The 17369-nt window shown below is 38.6% G+C and overlaps 1 protein-coding gene across 2 annotated transcripts in view; it reads left to right on the forward strand.

Annotated features, from left to right (window-relative positions):
• The window catches only part of PRDM5 (PR/SET domain 5), a 193026-nt gene that overhangs the window by 469 nt on the left and 175188 nt on the right, over window positions 1-17369 (forward strand). The gene's annotated exons all lie outside the window — the stretch shown is intronic.

The following is a 17369-nucleotide window of genomic DNA, read 5'->3' on the forward strand; positions in this document are numbered from 1 at the left end:
CGGTCCAGGGGCGGAACTGCCGCCGGCCACCCTGCGGCAAGATGTCTTTCCTTTCCTCCGCAGGAAGTGAGTCCGGATGGAGCCTCCCTCTTCCTCGGTTCAGGGAGTGAGCTGCGTCCCTGCGTTGGCGGAGCCGCGCGTGGGCGGGTGTCTTCATAGGCGCGCACGCAGCCCCGCCGCCGCTTTTCTTCCTTTAGGATGAGGAAATGTGGCCAGAAGCGCCTCACTCTCCCTATAGGGATTGGGAGGCGGCGCGCAGAGCGCACTTCCAACACAGGCCTTAGAATCTCATGCAGACATGCAGAACTTCCGTCCCTCCTTCCAACATGTGTTTTGTGGATCCTGGGAGGTGCCAACTGGTTAATCTTAGAATCTCTGATCTTTTTTCGCTGCTTTAGGATTTTCTCTGACTAGATCTCTCCTTCCAGAAATTTAGAGGCAAGTGAGCAAGGCAGGCACATTGCACTGTACATACGGGAACGGCTTGGAAATGTTGGATGTTGAAAGCAAAGGCCTAGGAGGAGAGATAACTGGAAAATTCCAGACCTTTGGAGTTGATGAGACCTGTGTTATGGCCCTGTCACAGGATGTGTAAAATCTGGAACCACGAAGGCAGTGGTGAAGTGCTCAGGGTAATGAGAGCTACCGTTTATTGAGCAGATACTTTGGGCCAAGGCCAGTACTTGGAACTTGACCTACATTAGTAACGTCACCAGCACAACTCCCTTGAGAACAGTAATCCTCATGTAAGAGATGAAAAAACAAGTACTGCAAGGTTAAATTTCCTGCTGAGTTAATAAGTTAGGCTTCAAATCCATGGCTTCTGGGTCCAAAGCTCATGTTCTTTTCAGATCTGTCCCTGCCAGGTACCCCCCTCCGGTCCTCCTTCCCCTGTGCTTTCCCCTCAACAGAGATTTTGAAAAATAGAGGTTTGGGTAAGAGCAGGCTTGTTTCGGAAAGGTATGCTAGCAACAGGTTCACGGAATGCACCCAGAGACACTAGGATGCCTTTCACTTGGGTATAAATCTCCCTCCACCCCCTCACCCGAAGAGCAGGAGGAGAACGGTGGACAGGTGCTTCAGGGCTTCCTTGACAGCATGACCTATAAGTATTTCCTAGGGTAAGACTGGGAGAAGCAAACCCCATATTTACTTTTTCAAATGGGAGTTTGGAAGAATGCTCAAAGGAGAAAACCAGGAGTAAACCCTTTATCTGAATTCGAGATGAACTGAATAGATGTTTTTGCCAAATAGGTAAATGTCAAAGTCAACATTCTTTCAAAGCAGAAGTTGAAATTCTACTTTTAATCTTTTCTCACAGGATGTGAAAATTCCCAAATGGTTTTTCTTGAAAGTCTCAGGTTTAAGTGTAATCACTTAAAAATTAAACACAGTTCTTAAACACAGTTCTTATTTTGTTTATTGTTATTAATAGTTATATAAATATTAGAATTATTTCATAATCCCTAGTTTTTGTCTTATATCACTATTTAGGTTTTTAGAAACAGCTGGCCAATGTACATTCTTTTGATACTTTTATAAGTTCCAACTTATTTTTCCATGTACTTGATTATTTGGAAGTTTTTTATTATTTTTGGATATAGAATGAACTGCTTCCAAAATCACCATATATTTTTCTATTATTGCAGTACTAAATAGACACTTATCTTTTCCTGGCTTTTGTAATTTCAACATGTAAAACACATAGAGATTTTCATCCAGATCACATCTAGAATGCTAATCTGTATTTCAGGTGAATATGCAGATATTTGCGTTGAATTCAAATGACACACTATTAGTGACATAATTTAGTTATGATCACAAGATACTCAGTTATAAGGTCATTGATCATGGACAGGTTCATTGATGCCAGAAATGATCCGGAGTTAGGCTTCAGCTCCTTTGCCTTCCAAAGGCCGAGGACCACACTGAAGCTGAATGGCAGATTTTAACTGAGTGGTAAGGATGAAGCTAAATGTCCATGAATCCCTTACTGTTTGCATGTAGTTTCTCGATTCTTAAATATTTTCCAAGTTACCTTTAATAGGCCTACTGGCCTTAAATCAAGGATCAAGGGGTCTGAGAAGACAGTACTTCAGCAACTAAAGACCTTAATTTAAAGCTTTCATGTTCTCTATTCTAAATAAATTTTTTATTATATCACGTTATATATATATATGTTGGAAGTTACAAATTTTTGTCACACTTTTATAACACATATTCTCATATAACATGTATGTTTTAAAAACATAATTGCCATGCAAGCCATCTATTGATTTCAAATTAAGAGAATCTAATCCAGACTGGTACTGAAGTTGGGGGATCTTTCTAGATACTCCACTCCCACTATATTGATCATGTCCATTTGAGAATCACCTAATGCCCTGGCTCCACCTTAGCCCTACTAGGTTTTTCCTTGGCGGTTATCTTTTTTTTTTTTTTTGCAGGCCTGCTGCCTCTTTCTTTCTCTCTCTCTTTTTTTTTTTGTAGAAAGTCTGCAAAATGATAATAAAGTGAAAAGGAAAGGACCTTCTTTCCTTTTCTTGCCATTATGGAAATTAGAGGTTAGATGAGGAGAAAGTCCTTTGGTAGCTATTTCTGTGTAAGCCATGAATTGTTCTTGGAGAAAGAATGGATTAAGACTGTTGGAAGGTCCTTGAGTAGAAAAAGGATGCCTGAGTTTCTTCATGGTTATACACATTGCGATTTGGTAATGATGAGGATAAGGTGGACACTTTTGCTTGCCAGGTGCCAGACCCTGTTCTAAGTGTCTCCTATGTGTTACCTCATGAGCACAGTTTTAATGCTTCAATAAAGATGTGGAATTTTAGATTATAAAGTACTATGCAGATTAAAATTAATATTATTACTCAAAGGTAATACATTAAATATACATACAAAAAAAAGTTAAGCAAACAAATCTCTTACTACATTACATTTTTTATATCATGACCATTATTCCCCTTCACAGCTAATGAGATTAATCAGTGGATGGTGGTGGTTGACATTATGCTTGGAACCCAAAATGTGGAAAGGTGAACCTCAAGGTTCCTTCAAGCTCTCAGATTTTGTGATTTTATGGAAAGGGTTAAGGCAGGAAATACAGTACTACCAGTCTTCCTTCCCTTTAGGTCTGTTGCAGGCAGTGGGTTTTTCTTCCCCTCTGGCTTTCAGGCCTTTAGCCATTCATATGTGGCAGGCGCTATGCTAGGGTCTGGGGGTACACAGGTGAGCAAGACAGACCTGGTCTTCGTCCACAAGGAGCTAGTTTTCTTGTGCGGGGAGATAGGCAGTAAACAAGTAAAAAAGTACAAATTATCATGAAGAGTATCATGATAATTTGAGCCTGTTTATCTGGATTGATTTTGCTGGGCACTATATTAGGCGATGGAATTGCTGAATTAGAGTAATTTTTAGTCTGGTCAGGGAGACAGCAAAGGAAATAGTTTCCATCCGATCTGACTGCTGCTATTGATATTCACCCAAATGAGGTGGTGAAACTATGGGGTAAGAGATGCTGCAAGATTTCAGAAGAAGGAGAGACCCCCCCCCCCATCATTACAGTAAGTGATCAGAAAATCCAGGGGAATCAAACAGGGCTTTATGGAGGAGTTGAATTTCTTGAGGGTCAGTCAAATTATTATTGTTAAAATATCTTTAACATTGAGCATTTTAACTTCACACATCTGTTGGTGTGACACCTCAGGTATTGCCTGGGTGACACAGACTAAGTGGTGGACCTGTGATACCAATTTCTGTGAGTCTGATCAAATTTTGTGCTCTTAATCCATTTGCATGGAGTTTAACAGTTTGTAGGTAGAATTGTTGGGAATAAAATGGAAGCAGTCCTTTAAGGGCTAGTAGCCCTTGTGACAGACCATATTGCAGACGAAGGGAGTCGTTTAAACATTTCCACTGAAGCACCACCTTGGAGACTGTGGCAGCCTGAAAGGGTCACACAACAATTTGAAGTCTGGATTTTCTGTTTACTATGTACTTGTGTGCCTTCTCTCATTTTATTGTACGACGGTCTTCGAAGGTTTATTATTATCCCCATGTACAGATTACATACTTGATGGATCATTACTTTTTGTCAAAATTTTTGTGGTTGTCCTTATGCTGACCTTTTAAAAGTTTTTTTCCTCTCCAGTTCATTCTTCACTAGCAGGCTAAAGCCTTACCTGATCAGATATGTAGTTATTTTCCTTTATATCTAGAAGCTCTTTAACTTGCATAAGCTGAGCTGGGTTTGTAATTTTTTAAAAGAACCAAAGATTAACAGGAAAGCTGAAAAAAAGCTGAAAAGGAAGTAACTAAATATAAATGAAATAAAATTATGTCTCTCCCAGATTTCTGGTCCCCCAGTTCCAGAAGAAGCAGTGAAGAGCATCGCTGAGGCCTATTTCTACACCACCTGCAGTGAATTGACCCCACTGGGGTAGCTCTGTTCCTGGCTCCTTTCCCTCTCGACCTTGTGCTTTTTTGCCCAAGTGGCTCCTAAGTAGCATCCTGTGCCCATGAACCCTAGGGCAGTGTCCTATTCTACTTTGCCTTTCTCATGGAAAAACATAGGTTCCTAGTTCAAACTGTCAGATATCCTGGGATTTTATACACAGCTACTTTTCAGGGCAAAATTTATTAACAGTGCTGGGATATGAGTTTCCAGTTACTACTGTGACAAATTATCACATTTTGTGGCTTAAAGCAATAAAAGTTTATTACCTTATGGTTCTGGAGAATATAAATCCAAAATTAGTGGGCAGAGCTGATTCCTTCTGGAGGCTCTAGAGTCTACCTCCTTGTCTTTTGCAGTTTTCTAGAGGCTGCCCACATTCCTGTGCTCATTCCTTTACCCCATATCATTCTGACCTCTGCTTTTGTGGTCACATTTCCTTCTCTGACTCTGACGCTTCTGGCTTCTCTTATAAGGACCCTAGTGGTTAGATTGGCCCAACCCGGATAATGCAGGGTAATCTCCCCATCCCAAGATCTCTAACGTAATTACATCTGCACAGTCTCTTTTTATCAGGTAAGGTAACGTACAGATTCTGGGGGTGAGGATGTAAACATTTTTGGTGGGCCATTATTATCCTACCTGGGCTCCAAAGTATAATTGTTCCTTGCCTAGATTATGTGGAACATTGTACGATGACTAACGGGTGGGTCCTTCCCCACATACTGGTCCTGATAAAAAGTACCCATTGCAAATCTACCAAGTTGATGAATATTCTGCCTCATTTTCAGTATTGATTCTGGAGATCTTCAGAGTTGTCATTCATGCCAGAAAACCAGGATGAGTGGTTCCCTTATAATGAGGAGGAAAAAGTATGTTCTTAGAAGTAGAAAAAGAACTTCAGAAGTAATTGAATGTACCCATTCTTATTTTACAAATAATGATACTGGAGCCCAGAGAAGCTTTGCCGGAGGCTTGCAGCTAACAACTGTGCCTTCCATAATACCAGCTCCCTCTCTTTCAAATCAAGGCAAACACCTTGGTTCTCTTTGAGGGACTTGAGTAAAGATATAGTGTGGTCAAATCCCAAGTGAAGAATACCGGAAATAAAGGTTCACATCTGAGTTTATGAAAAGAAAATAAGCGGGGGAAAAAAAAAAAAGCAAGTTGTATAGGGCTAGAAAAACATATGGGAAAGAGGTACCCTGAAAAGAAAAGTAAGTAAAAGCATAGAGGAAAAATCACCATGCATAAATGTTAATATAAGTAGACTGAATTTTGTGGAATCAAGTGTTTTGTTGATCAGCTTGGAAGGTGAATCTAGTGAAGAAACAATGGATCTTTATGCTAGGGCTAAAATTCTGCCGGTGAATGTTTGCTTAGATTTCCTGGTGGCTGATGATAACTAATTTGGAAGAATAATCAGAGGAAAAATCATCACCATTGATGCCTGCCATATGTGCTATCTCTTTTTTATGTTTACACATTTACACTCTAGGATAGTGACTCAATGCAGCTTTGTATTTCCTGGTGTTATTACAGATTTTAAAATGTATAACTAATCCACTTAAACTGACATTTTCTCAGAAACTTCATATTTTGTTTTGTTGTGTGTGATAATAACAGCGACAGTTAATTTTTTCAACAAATATTTATTGAGCATCTGAAGTTGTTAGGCACTGGGCCAGTTGCTAGTGACAGAAGGGTGAATGACTGAGACCACAGTCACTGAATGCATCCCACAGTTCATATGCAAGTCCTACAACAAGCCTACAAGGTGGCCATTATTATCCTTGTTTTATAAATGAGGGAACTGATTTTGAGGAAGGTTATATCAATAATAAGTGGATTAATCAGAATTTGATCTCAGATCATTCCATATATCCTTCTCACTGAAAAAATTTTTTTTTCTCTATACTTATAAAGTGTGTCCATGCTCATATAACACAATACAGACACACATCCACTCACACACTTAAAGAGTTATTTTACAAAAATGAGAAAAGAGTAAACTCCTTTCATCATTGAGCATTTCTCATTCAACAGTATCTTATGGGAATCGCTTCAAGTCATCTACTTTGGCTGTAATTTGTTATTTTTAATGACTAAATATATTTTATGCTGTCGGTGTGCCACAATTTCCATTTATTCAGATCGTGTTTTACACGGTTATTCAAGATTTATCTTCATGACCAAAATCTGTACTGGGCATTATGAATACAGTAGTGAACGAAATAGAAATTTTGGCTCTTGTGGAGTTTGCATTCCGTGAGAAGAGACAGAAACTAAACAATGAACATGTTAGATAAATTTTATACTACGTTACAATGTGATAAGTGGTACAGAAAAAAAGAAAAAGTAGAGCCAGGTATGGATGACTCGGCAGAGTGCATGGATGTGGGTGTGGGGTTGTTATTATAAATAGGTGGTCCAGTGAGGCCTCACTAAGCAAGGGAGGTTTGGGCAGGGACTTACAAGATGGGAGGAAAGTAGACTTCTAGGGAAAGAGCATTCTAGGCAGCAGCTAGAGTGAAGGCCCTAAGATGGGAGTTTGCTTCTTGTGTCCCAGGCCAAGGAGGCCAATGAGGCTGGAAGGGAGTAAGCAGAGGCTGAGTATGAGGGCAGGAGGTCAGAGAATTAGTGAAGGGAAATGTACTAAGAGCCACATTTCTTTATTTCAGGCCAATGTAAAGATGTCAACTTTTCTTTGAAAACAGGGAGCTGCTGCTGGGTTTCGGGCAGAGGAGTGACATGATCTGACTTGAGTTTATCAAGGGTCCCTCTGACCACTGTGTTGAGAATAGTCAGCCACAGGGCAAGTGTGTAACCTGGAAGACTTGTTAGGATTCTGTTGCAGTGATCGGGCTGAGAGATGATGGTGCTTAGAGAAAGATGGTGGCAGTGCTGGGGGTGTAGTTTGAAGATAGCAGTGACAGAATATGCTGATGAGTAAGGGGGAGAGAAAGGGAAGGATCGAAGATGAGTCCAAGGATTTTAGCCTGAAGAAGTTGGAGGGGTTGGATTGTTCGTCAACACCTGAGATTGGGCTAGATTGTAGGTGGAGCAGGCTTGAAGGGGGAGGATCAGGAATCAGATGAAGGCAAATTGATTTTGAGGTTTCTGTTTGACAACAGGGAGAGATGTCAAAGAGGAGGTGAGATACAATTGTTAAACTTGCAAATCCTCCTTCCCATCCTTTATGCCATTATTTGCATCTATTTTATTTTATGTTATAAACCTATAAACCTATATGCTATAAACCTTTTTACTCTATTCCCTTTAGATCATCAGTTGACTTTTAGAGCAATTAAAAATAAGATGAATTGTCTTCTTTCTTTCTTTCTTTCTTGACATTTCTGGAGCTCTTAACTACTTTGTTTTGAACTAAGTTTCTGTCTGGCATCATACTCCTTATACCGGAACCATATTCTTTGAACATTTCTAATATCAAAGGTTGCTGGCAATGAATTTTCTCAGCTTTTGTTTGTCTGAAAAAGTATTTTCCTATGTTCTCAAGGTTGACAGTTTATTTTTTTTTTTGCATTACACTATAGATGTTGCTTATTTGTTTTTTGGTTTTTTTTTTTTTTTGGCTTACATAGTTTCTGACAAGAAGGCTGCTATAAGTCTTTCTTTCCGTACATAATGTCTTTTTTCCCCTCTACTTAAAAGATTTTTCTACTTTTCTTTGGATTTTAGAAGTTTAAATATGATGTGTCTATGATTTAAAAAACTCCCTTCTTTAATATGTGGTTTGATGTCTTTTATCATCTTGTAGTTTATTGGCCTTTTGTATTATTAGGGTAGGAGTGATGCTTTTTTTAAATTCTTGGTGGATATTTAACTTAAAAAGTTTTAAAATTAATGGCATTTATTTTTTTTAAAGATTTATTTATTTGAGAGAGAGAGAGAGAGAGCATGAGCTGGAGGGGCAGAGGGAGAGGGAGAGAGAATCTTAAACAGATTCCGCACTGAACATGGAGATTGAAATGGGGCTCGATCCCACCATCCTGAGATCATGACCTGAGTCGAAACCAAGAGTTGGAGGTTTAACCGACTGCGCCACCCAGGTGCCCCTAAAATTAATGGCATTTGAAAAAATATTCTTACTTTTATTTTTATTTTGTTTTATTTCAAGTTTTCATTTAAATTCTAGTTAGCTAATGTATGGTAAAATTGGTTTCATATGTAGAATTTAGTAATTCATCATTTACATGTAACACCCAGTGCTCAACACAACAAATGCCCTCCTTAACACCCGTCACCCATTTAGCCTCTCTCCCTGCCCACTTTCCTCCATCAACCCTCAGTTTGTTCTCCATAGTTAAGAGTCTTTTATGGTTTGCTTCCCTCTCTCTCTCTCTTTTTTTTCCCCCTTCCCCTATGTTCATCTGTTTTATTTCTTAAATTCCACATATAAGTGACATCATATGGTATTTGTCTTTCTCTGACTGACTTATTTCTCTTAGCATAATACCTTATACTTCCATCCATGTCATTGCAAATAGCAAGATTTCATTCTTTTTGATGATGGAGTAATATTCTGTTGTGTGTATATATTTATACATATATATATGTATATATACATATATATACACCACATCTTTATCTATTCATTAGTAGGTGGAAATTTGGGCTCTTTCCATAGTTTGGCTATTGTTAATAAGGGTGCTGTAAATATTGGGATGCGTGTGCCCCTTTGAATGTAGAAAACCCAAAAGACTCTGCTTATTATTTTTATTACTTAATAAATCTGTCCAGTTTTGAAAGAGAGGTTTTAAAATCTCTCACTTTTAGTTCTTCATGCATATATAATACACATATGTATTATATATATAACACATATATATATTTTTTGGTGAAAAGTTGGCTAATTTTTTAATTATTTTGATAAAATATACATAGCCTAGAACTGGCCATTTTAACCATTTTCTGTTGGAATATAACTAACATACAATGTTATCTTAGTTTTAGGTATACAACAGATTGATTCAACAACTCTGTACATTACCCAGTACTCACCACAATAAGTGTAGTCACTGTCAGTCACCATATAACATTATTACAATATTATTGACTGTATTCCCCATGCTGTCTTTTTTATCTTCATGACTTATTTTATAACTGAAAGTTTGGACATATTTAGTATGGTTATACTTCTGTTTTCTCACTCTTACATCTTCTTCATAAATATGTTTTTTATTACTATATAATGTTCTGCCTTATTCTGTTTAGTGCATTCAGCAATTAACTTAATTCTTGTCTGATATTGACGCTATTGCCTTTCTTTGTATCTCTGTGTCTACTCATTTAAATTCACTTTTTATCATTTTCTTTTATATTTTATAATCATATAGCTAGATTATATTTCATAATGCAGTATTACAATCTCTTATTTAATAAGAGAATTTAACTCCTTCGTATTTAGCGTAATGGCTGCAATAGCTAATTTCATTCTTGTCATCTTTCTTTATGCTTATTACTTATTTTATATTGTAACTTATTTTTAAATTTTTCTTATTTTGCTGTCTGTTCAAGTCACTGTTCATTCTTTTCTCCCCTCTGATTACTTTGTTAGTTCTACTCTTTTTCTTTAGTGATTTGCTTATTCTTTCCCTCTTTCACAGTCAGATGGATATGATTTTTTTATCTGATAGCTAGAGCTCACCTATTTTTCCCACAAAAACACAGTTTCTTCTATAAGATGTTTCATTTCCCTCTTCCCTCCTCTCCTTCCCTTTCTTGCTGCCACCCCATGCTGTGCAACTTTGGGGTGCTTTTGCCTTCCTGCTGTCCTTCCCCAGCAATCCTTAAGTTCCCATGAAATGGTGTGTTACTTAATAGAATTTCTTTTAAAAGTATATCTTTGTTGTTTCAAGAGTTGTTAGTTACCCTATATAGTCTACACACCCTGTTAATTGTCATTAATTTTGTGTGTATGTACACCAGCTATTCATTTTCTTTTGCCATCTTCTTTCCTTTGTTCTGGTTCATTTGTTTAGTTAGAGACTTTTTTGTGATTCTTTTTCTCACCATCATGTGGATAATATTCTCTCTGAATCTGGGTATATCATCAAGTAGCTCTCCTTCCACCTGACTGTAAAGGACTTCCTGGCTGGGTAAGTGATTTTCAGGTTAGTCTATTTCTCTTTCAGCTCATTCTCTAAAAATATTTAGTTGGGAAATCATGGTGTCCCCCCCCCAAAAAAAGTGTGTGTGTGTGTGTGTGTGTGTGTGTGTATTTGAGTACTCTACTTGAATCTCTTTAAATTCTCTTATGCAGTTGAGGTATTCCTTTTAATTAGAGTATTCTGTCTCCTGCAGAAGTTCCATTTTACAGAGTGTGGTTCTCATTTTTCTTCCTGATCTTTCTCTCTCAGGCAGCTGGGCCCCTTTGTATAGGCCGTCTGCCTTGGTTGTTTTAGCGAAGCCCATGACCAGGTGTTAGAAAACCCTCTGTGGTGTCAGTCCTTCCTTATAGGCAGAGGGGTCCGTATCGCCATGAGCCTGCACTGGCAGAGAGGCAGTCAATTCCCTGTTCCTCAGCTGTCTCATCTCCTTGTACTTTCCTGGACTGCAAGCATGGAAAAGACTGTGGGCTGTGGCCCCCTCCCCCATCTCTGACTTTCAGAATTTTCTCTGCATTCCTTAGTTTCCAGTCCTCAGTAATGGCTCTTCTGCTAGTTTCCAGTTTATTACTGAGTCCACTGGAGAAAATGCCTCAAGCCAGTTCTTTGCCACAACCTAAGGCTTCACTTATGTTTGGTTGGCCGTACACACTAGTAGCAGCTGTTTTGCTCAAGAGAAGCAAGTAGCTTAGGGTTGGAGTTACCAGGATAGTGCTCTATGCAGGTCACCATATACCCAGAATCTCTTCTTCCTCACAATTCTGCATTTCCCATTTCAGGTTTATTTTATAAGGGACTCATTTCATAAAGAATGATTCTGTTGGGCACTAGTGCATTTCTTTTCCTTGACATTTGCTCTATCAGCTGAGTGTGATAGAGACAACTACAGTAATCTAAACCTTGGGGATTAGGTTCTCCCTATAACAAGAAGTTGGCATGTAGGCATCTACTACTATCAGGTCAGTGGCTTAAGATTTTGGGGTGGTTGTCTTTGCATTCTCTTGGCCTCGAGATGGCTGCTTTAGCTCCAGCTATCATGCTTTTATTCCAGGTGGGAAGAAAGAGGTAGTAACCAAGGCCCTAGGGTATACTTGCCAGCTGACTTAGGCCTCCTGTTAAGAGACTTTGTGGTAGGTTCATATAATGATTTCTGCTTGCATGTTGTTAGCTCTCTTCCCTATTTAAGTGGGAAGCTGGTAAATGTAGTTCTTCTACCTACATACATTAGTGCCCTCAACAAGTTCAGCATTCTAGTACTAAGGAGTATGGATATAGCGAGCCGATTTGTCTCTGCCCCTACAGTCATAGTAGGGAAGAAAGATTGGATATTTTTCATACTGAACTTCTTAGAAACGCACTTTGTTGAAGGCCTAATTGTACTGGAGAGCAGCACATGCATAGTAGTTTAACATTGAAATATAATTATGTTTTAAGTGGGACCCTAGACTCCTTCTGTGAAAAATTATCATTATTTCACATATGAATAATTCAACTGCAGACTGATTCACTTTAATATAATTTATTTCATTTATATGTATATATTTTTTTATTTGCTCAGCCAGCTCAAAGTAAATTACAGATATTATGACAATTTTTTCCCTCAATATTTCTGTATGAGGACATTCTCCTAAATAGCCATAATATCATTTTCACATCCAACAAAAGTAACAGTAATTTCCTAACGTCTTCTAATTCCAGCCCATATTCAAATTACTCCAATTGCCTCCAAAATGTTTTTATAGCTGTTTGGCTTTTGAACCAGGATCAAATCAGGGACCACCTATTACATTTGGTTATGTCTGTCAAATCTCTTAACTGTCTCCCTTTTTCTGTTCCTCTTTTTAATAACAGTGACTTTCTGAGATCAGGCTAATTGTAGAGTATCTCACAATCTGGCTTTATCTGATTGTTTTCCCAGGGCTTTATTTAATGTGTTTTTCTATCTTCTGTATTTCTTCAAATCTGGAAGTTAGGTATAGATTATTTTACTATTTTTCTTAATGCAATGACATTGTATATTAAACACTTCTCCCTACCCTCAGGATACTTTTTACATTGCAATAAATAGTGCAGTTTTAGCAGTAGGCATCACAGGAAGCATCCACCTCCCTCTCCTATGTGTTTTATCGGTGTGCTCTCTTCCTAGGTAGCATGGATCTCCCCAGGTGCTGGGTGAGAGACAGGACAAGGGGGAAGAGGTCTGCATGTGTTCGCTTGCCCTTTCACCTCTGGAGGTGCCTGGAGAGTTCAGCAAACACCCCTCTCACGTGCCTATGACCGACACTGGGGAATGAAGGGCTAGAATGGTTTACCTCAGACTGCATTATAGCAGGGGGTATATAATGTCTGGTTTTCCCACTGTTAGTAATGCCAGCACTGGGGTAACATAATTTTTCCATTTAAAGGGACCTTATGCTTAAACCAGTAATCTGTGAGCTGATACTGTATGAATATCTATTTCACTATCAACCTTTTACCTAATGGTCTTAGCATCCATTGATGACCCTTGCCTGAATCAGTTACATTTTTAGGGATTTCAAAATGGTGATTTCATTCAAATAAATAGTGCTTCTTTATTTATAAATTAGCATTCCTCTGTAAAGAAGAGCCTTCCCTCTATTTGCTTTTGTCTGGTTCTCATGAACTAGGGTATTATTGAAAAGGTAGGGTAAAATATTAGTTCCTTCCCTCTAATTTTTTTTTAAAGATTTTATTTATTTACTTGAGAGAGAGAACATGGGAGTGTGAAGGGGCTGAGGGAGAAGGAGAAGCAGGCTCCCCACTGAGCTGGGAACCCAACACGGGACTCCATCCCAGGGCCCTGGGATTATGCCCTGAGCCAAAGGCAGACACTCAACCCACAGAGCCACCCATGTTCCCCTTTCCCTCTATTAATTTTAACAAATTGTTACCCTCCAATGATGACAAATGAGGTTTAATTTTTTTTCTCTTTCTCGATCATTAAGAATTTGTTTATGTGTTAATGTGTTTCAATCAGTTACTGTTTGTTCTCGTTGATTCTCAAATTGTTTTAATTTGGCCTGTGGAAGCTCTTTCTAATAGAATTTAAGAGCCGGAAGGAATCTTAGAAATCAAGTACTCCAAATCCCTAAGTTTTATAGGTGAGGAAACTAAAGCACAGAAGTTGGTGACATCCTAATGTGTCACAGCTAATCAATGGTGGAGCAGGGATTAGGATCCAGATCTCTCGAAGCCTCAGCTAGTGCTTTTCCCACTGTTCTAAGAGAGATATCTGCTGTAAATCTTGCTTTCAACTTCTTACTAATATTAAGCAAAATGAGAGAAAATGGCCCATGTTTGTAATCATACATTTTTTGTTTATTAAAATTTATTGTCTAGTCCGGTGGGTATCATATTTAATAGATTCATTATTTGCTTTGTTTAGAAACAGCAAAGAAGCACCACTGTAGGCTGGGTATTGGGCCAGTCTGAGAGGTGAGTTTGCCTTGAACAGTTTGCTGTCTACAGGTTGAATTTGTCTTGCAGTCACACTTTGACCTGCAGAGTTTTGAAAATTAGGAATTCATTGCCAACATAGAAAAGTAGTGATTTCGTGTACACATTTGAGTTGTCAGCTTCTCTAAAATACTTGCCGATATCTAGCAACGTTAGGTTCCCATTGTGATATAGCAACATTCAGTTGCAGTAGAAGAGCTTAAGTGGGCCTGCCCTTCCAGCTTGCCTCCCAGTCCCTTCCTAATGTGTCCTTTACATGTTCGCTGTTGGATGACAAATGTGCTGCTTTCCTGCCTGACCTTGTAAGCATTTGAGATAGTGACCCCTTGATGTGAAGAATTCTAGGAAAATTCTTGCAATGAAGGTAACATCAATAATGTAGGCACACACGAACTGCGAGAAAATAGTACAACTGACAGTTTTCCTGCTGCTAATAGATCTTCAGCAGCTTAATCACAGAGAGTAAAACCAATATGTCAGCCAAAAAATTTTGAAATTTTCAAGAAGATTGTTTGAAATAGTGGTTTTCTTCCTGTCATTAGTTGTAAACTTCACCTTAGTGTTAATTATGCTAATGCATATCTATATATAATTTTTATTATAATGAATCATATGAAAAATTTTCATTTTGTAGGTTGAAAATGGTCAAATATTGGTAATTTCACATGGTTCAACTAAAAAACAGTAATTACATATACTGGGTTGTGTATCCCAAATCTTCCTTTCACAGGTATGGTACCCAAGCAGGTTTGAAGCTCACTGAGGTAGAAGAGGCTTACTCTTAAGTTAGAATTCCCATGGGAAATGGTTAGTGAATAAAGCAGAATTTGCAATAAAATTACAATTAGAAGAAAGTGCTATTTGTGTAGTAGAAACAAGGACGAACAAGGAATTAGAGAAAGGGTGGATAGTGGGTGGTAGGATCCTTAGGGGAGAGCTTCAGAGTGAGAGTGGGTCCAGTGAGTACAAAATCTTCATCTAAAGTCACATATAAATTGTTTTAATTATCGCACTGTTTCATACTATAAGCGCTAAGGATAATTAAGAGTTGGCTATTTACATTTTTATAACCTTGCAGCTACAGAAACTCAAGTTTAGTTGATCAGATCATGCTAGTATGCTCACTGGCATACTTATAAATTTGCCTTCTCTTTGTATGTTTTTATGTCAATGTTTTTCAAACTGGATGGCAAGCCATTAATGAGTTGTGAAATTGACTTACTGGGTCAGAGTTAGTATTTTTAAAAAAGTGAAGTGAAAGTGTATAAAATATATGAGTGTGTTGTACAGAGTAAGGGTAGTATTGTTTCAAGAAATTTATATTTTAGTTTTAAATGTGTGTTTCTATGTGTACATGTGAATATGTCAAGTTGAGATGCAAAATGTATTTTTTACTGTGGGTTGAAGAAAAAAGTTGAAAGCCACATTATTCTAGTTTGGTATTTTGAATTTATGATAGAGTGCTTGTTCACTATTAATAGTGAGGCTTTAAAATCAGAGTCCTGATTCTTATTTTGAATTTTCAAATCTGTAATTCTTTAATAATCTTGCTAGACATGCAACCAAATAGTCTTTTAACTGATTCCAGTGCATTTATTTGGGTTTCCATCCCTCTTCTTCAGTCCTTTGAACACTGCCGAATTGATTGATTCATTTTTCCCCCCCCTCCCAATTTGTACTGCAGAGAGAAACTGACTGGCATGGGTAGATCAGTAGCCTTGGAAAGTGTGTACTTAGATTATTACCTTCTACAATGATTGATAAACACTAAATATGTGGCTAAGTAGAGTGAAAAGGTGAACTACATGCATTAATACCAAATCCTCAAATTTATTACCAAAACACACCTTATTTTTTGGTCTGTCTTCCAGATTGGGCTTTAGCAACAGTCCGTCAGTTTTTTCATTCAGTTCAACAGTTCATGCATTGAGTGACTACTGTGAGCAAGGCATGGCCCACATAGTTGCTAAAGGTTATAGTCAATGGAAAGTGAGAAGAAAGGGGTGAGCTGCCTGGGCACTGGGTCATACAGTTGTTGTGAGGGTTTTGAGTGGTGGCATAGTGAAGCAGACAGTGCCTGAGCAGAATAAACCACAAGTTCCTAAGCTCTTCTCGGATCTTTGCTAGGTGGTTGACCTTAAGCAAGCAAGTTATTTAAACTGTTTGATTCTCTGTGTCCTTCAGTGTTAAATGGGGAAATTCTCACATAGGGTTATTTGGAGTGTGACACATATTAATTCCCCTCCCCTCTTCTTTCATTTCTTTTTTTTTTAAGATTTTATTTATTTATTTGTTTGTTTATTTGGAGAGAGAGCGAGAGCGTGTGCGCGTGTGTGTGCGTGCCTGCACCAGCAGGTGTGTGTGCATGGGGGGGGCTGATGGAAGAGGGGTGGGGGAGAGGAGCAGAGAGGGGAGGGAGAGGGAGAAGGTCAAAGGGAGGGGGAAAAAATCTCAAGCTGACTCCACCTGAGTGCAGAGCCTGACACAGGGCTCTGTCTCAGGACCCTGAGATCGTGACATGAGCCTACATGGAGAATCGGATGCTTAACCGACTGAGCCACCCGGGCGCCCCACTTCTTGAATTTCTTATACAGCTTTTCTTAACTGCCATTAAATACTGGTAAGGTCCCATGTTGAGGTGAAAAATGATTACTTTTTAAAGGAAAGCATTTCAGGGGCCGTTGTAGCTGCCTGAGAAGTGATGCCCAGTGCCTAGTTTTGGCATGAAGTGGCTAGTGAGGCAGGGAAGGATGGAAGAAGCAGAGCTGGCTTCCAGCCTATGAAATCTGCTTGCTAAACTGAATCAATAACTCTATGTTACTATAAATAGCAGTCTTCCTGTTTCTTTGGTGTGCTTGTGCTTGGGTTATTTAGGATTATAATCTTGATTTGAGGAATCTCTGTAGGTATTTTTTTGTCCCTAAATTATCTTTAAAGAATAGGTCTTCTGGGTGCTGCCATTTTTTGCAGCTTTTCAGGACCTCTTCTCTTTATTTGTAAAATGAAGGGCTGGGTTAGTTAGCTGCAATTCCTTTAAGCTTTAACATGTTACTATTTCCAGGAGTTGGGTTTTCTGTTGTTCATTAAGTAATTTATATCCCTCAAAACATTGCTTTTGTTGGTGGCTGTTTTTCCCTCCAACAGTGTTTATCAGAGTTCCCCTGGAGGTTTTGTTGGAGTTTTCTTCCTCTTAGGAAGGGAAGGGTTCCGCTGAAGACTAGGCACAGGCGGGTTTGGAGGACTCTCACAAAGGCACGCATGGCTGTGTGTCCTCTCTGCATACCTTTTACAGATGCTCTGGCTGGACAAAC

The sequence above is a fragment of the Neomonachus schauinslandi genome, chromosome 2, assembly GCF_002201575.2.
Source record: "Neomonachus schauinslandi chromosome 2, ASM220157v2, whole genome shotgun sequence".
NCBI lineage: Eukaryota > Metazoa > Chordata > Mammalia > Carnivora > Phocidae > Neomonachus > Neomonachus schauinslandi.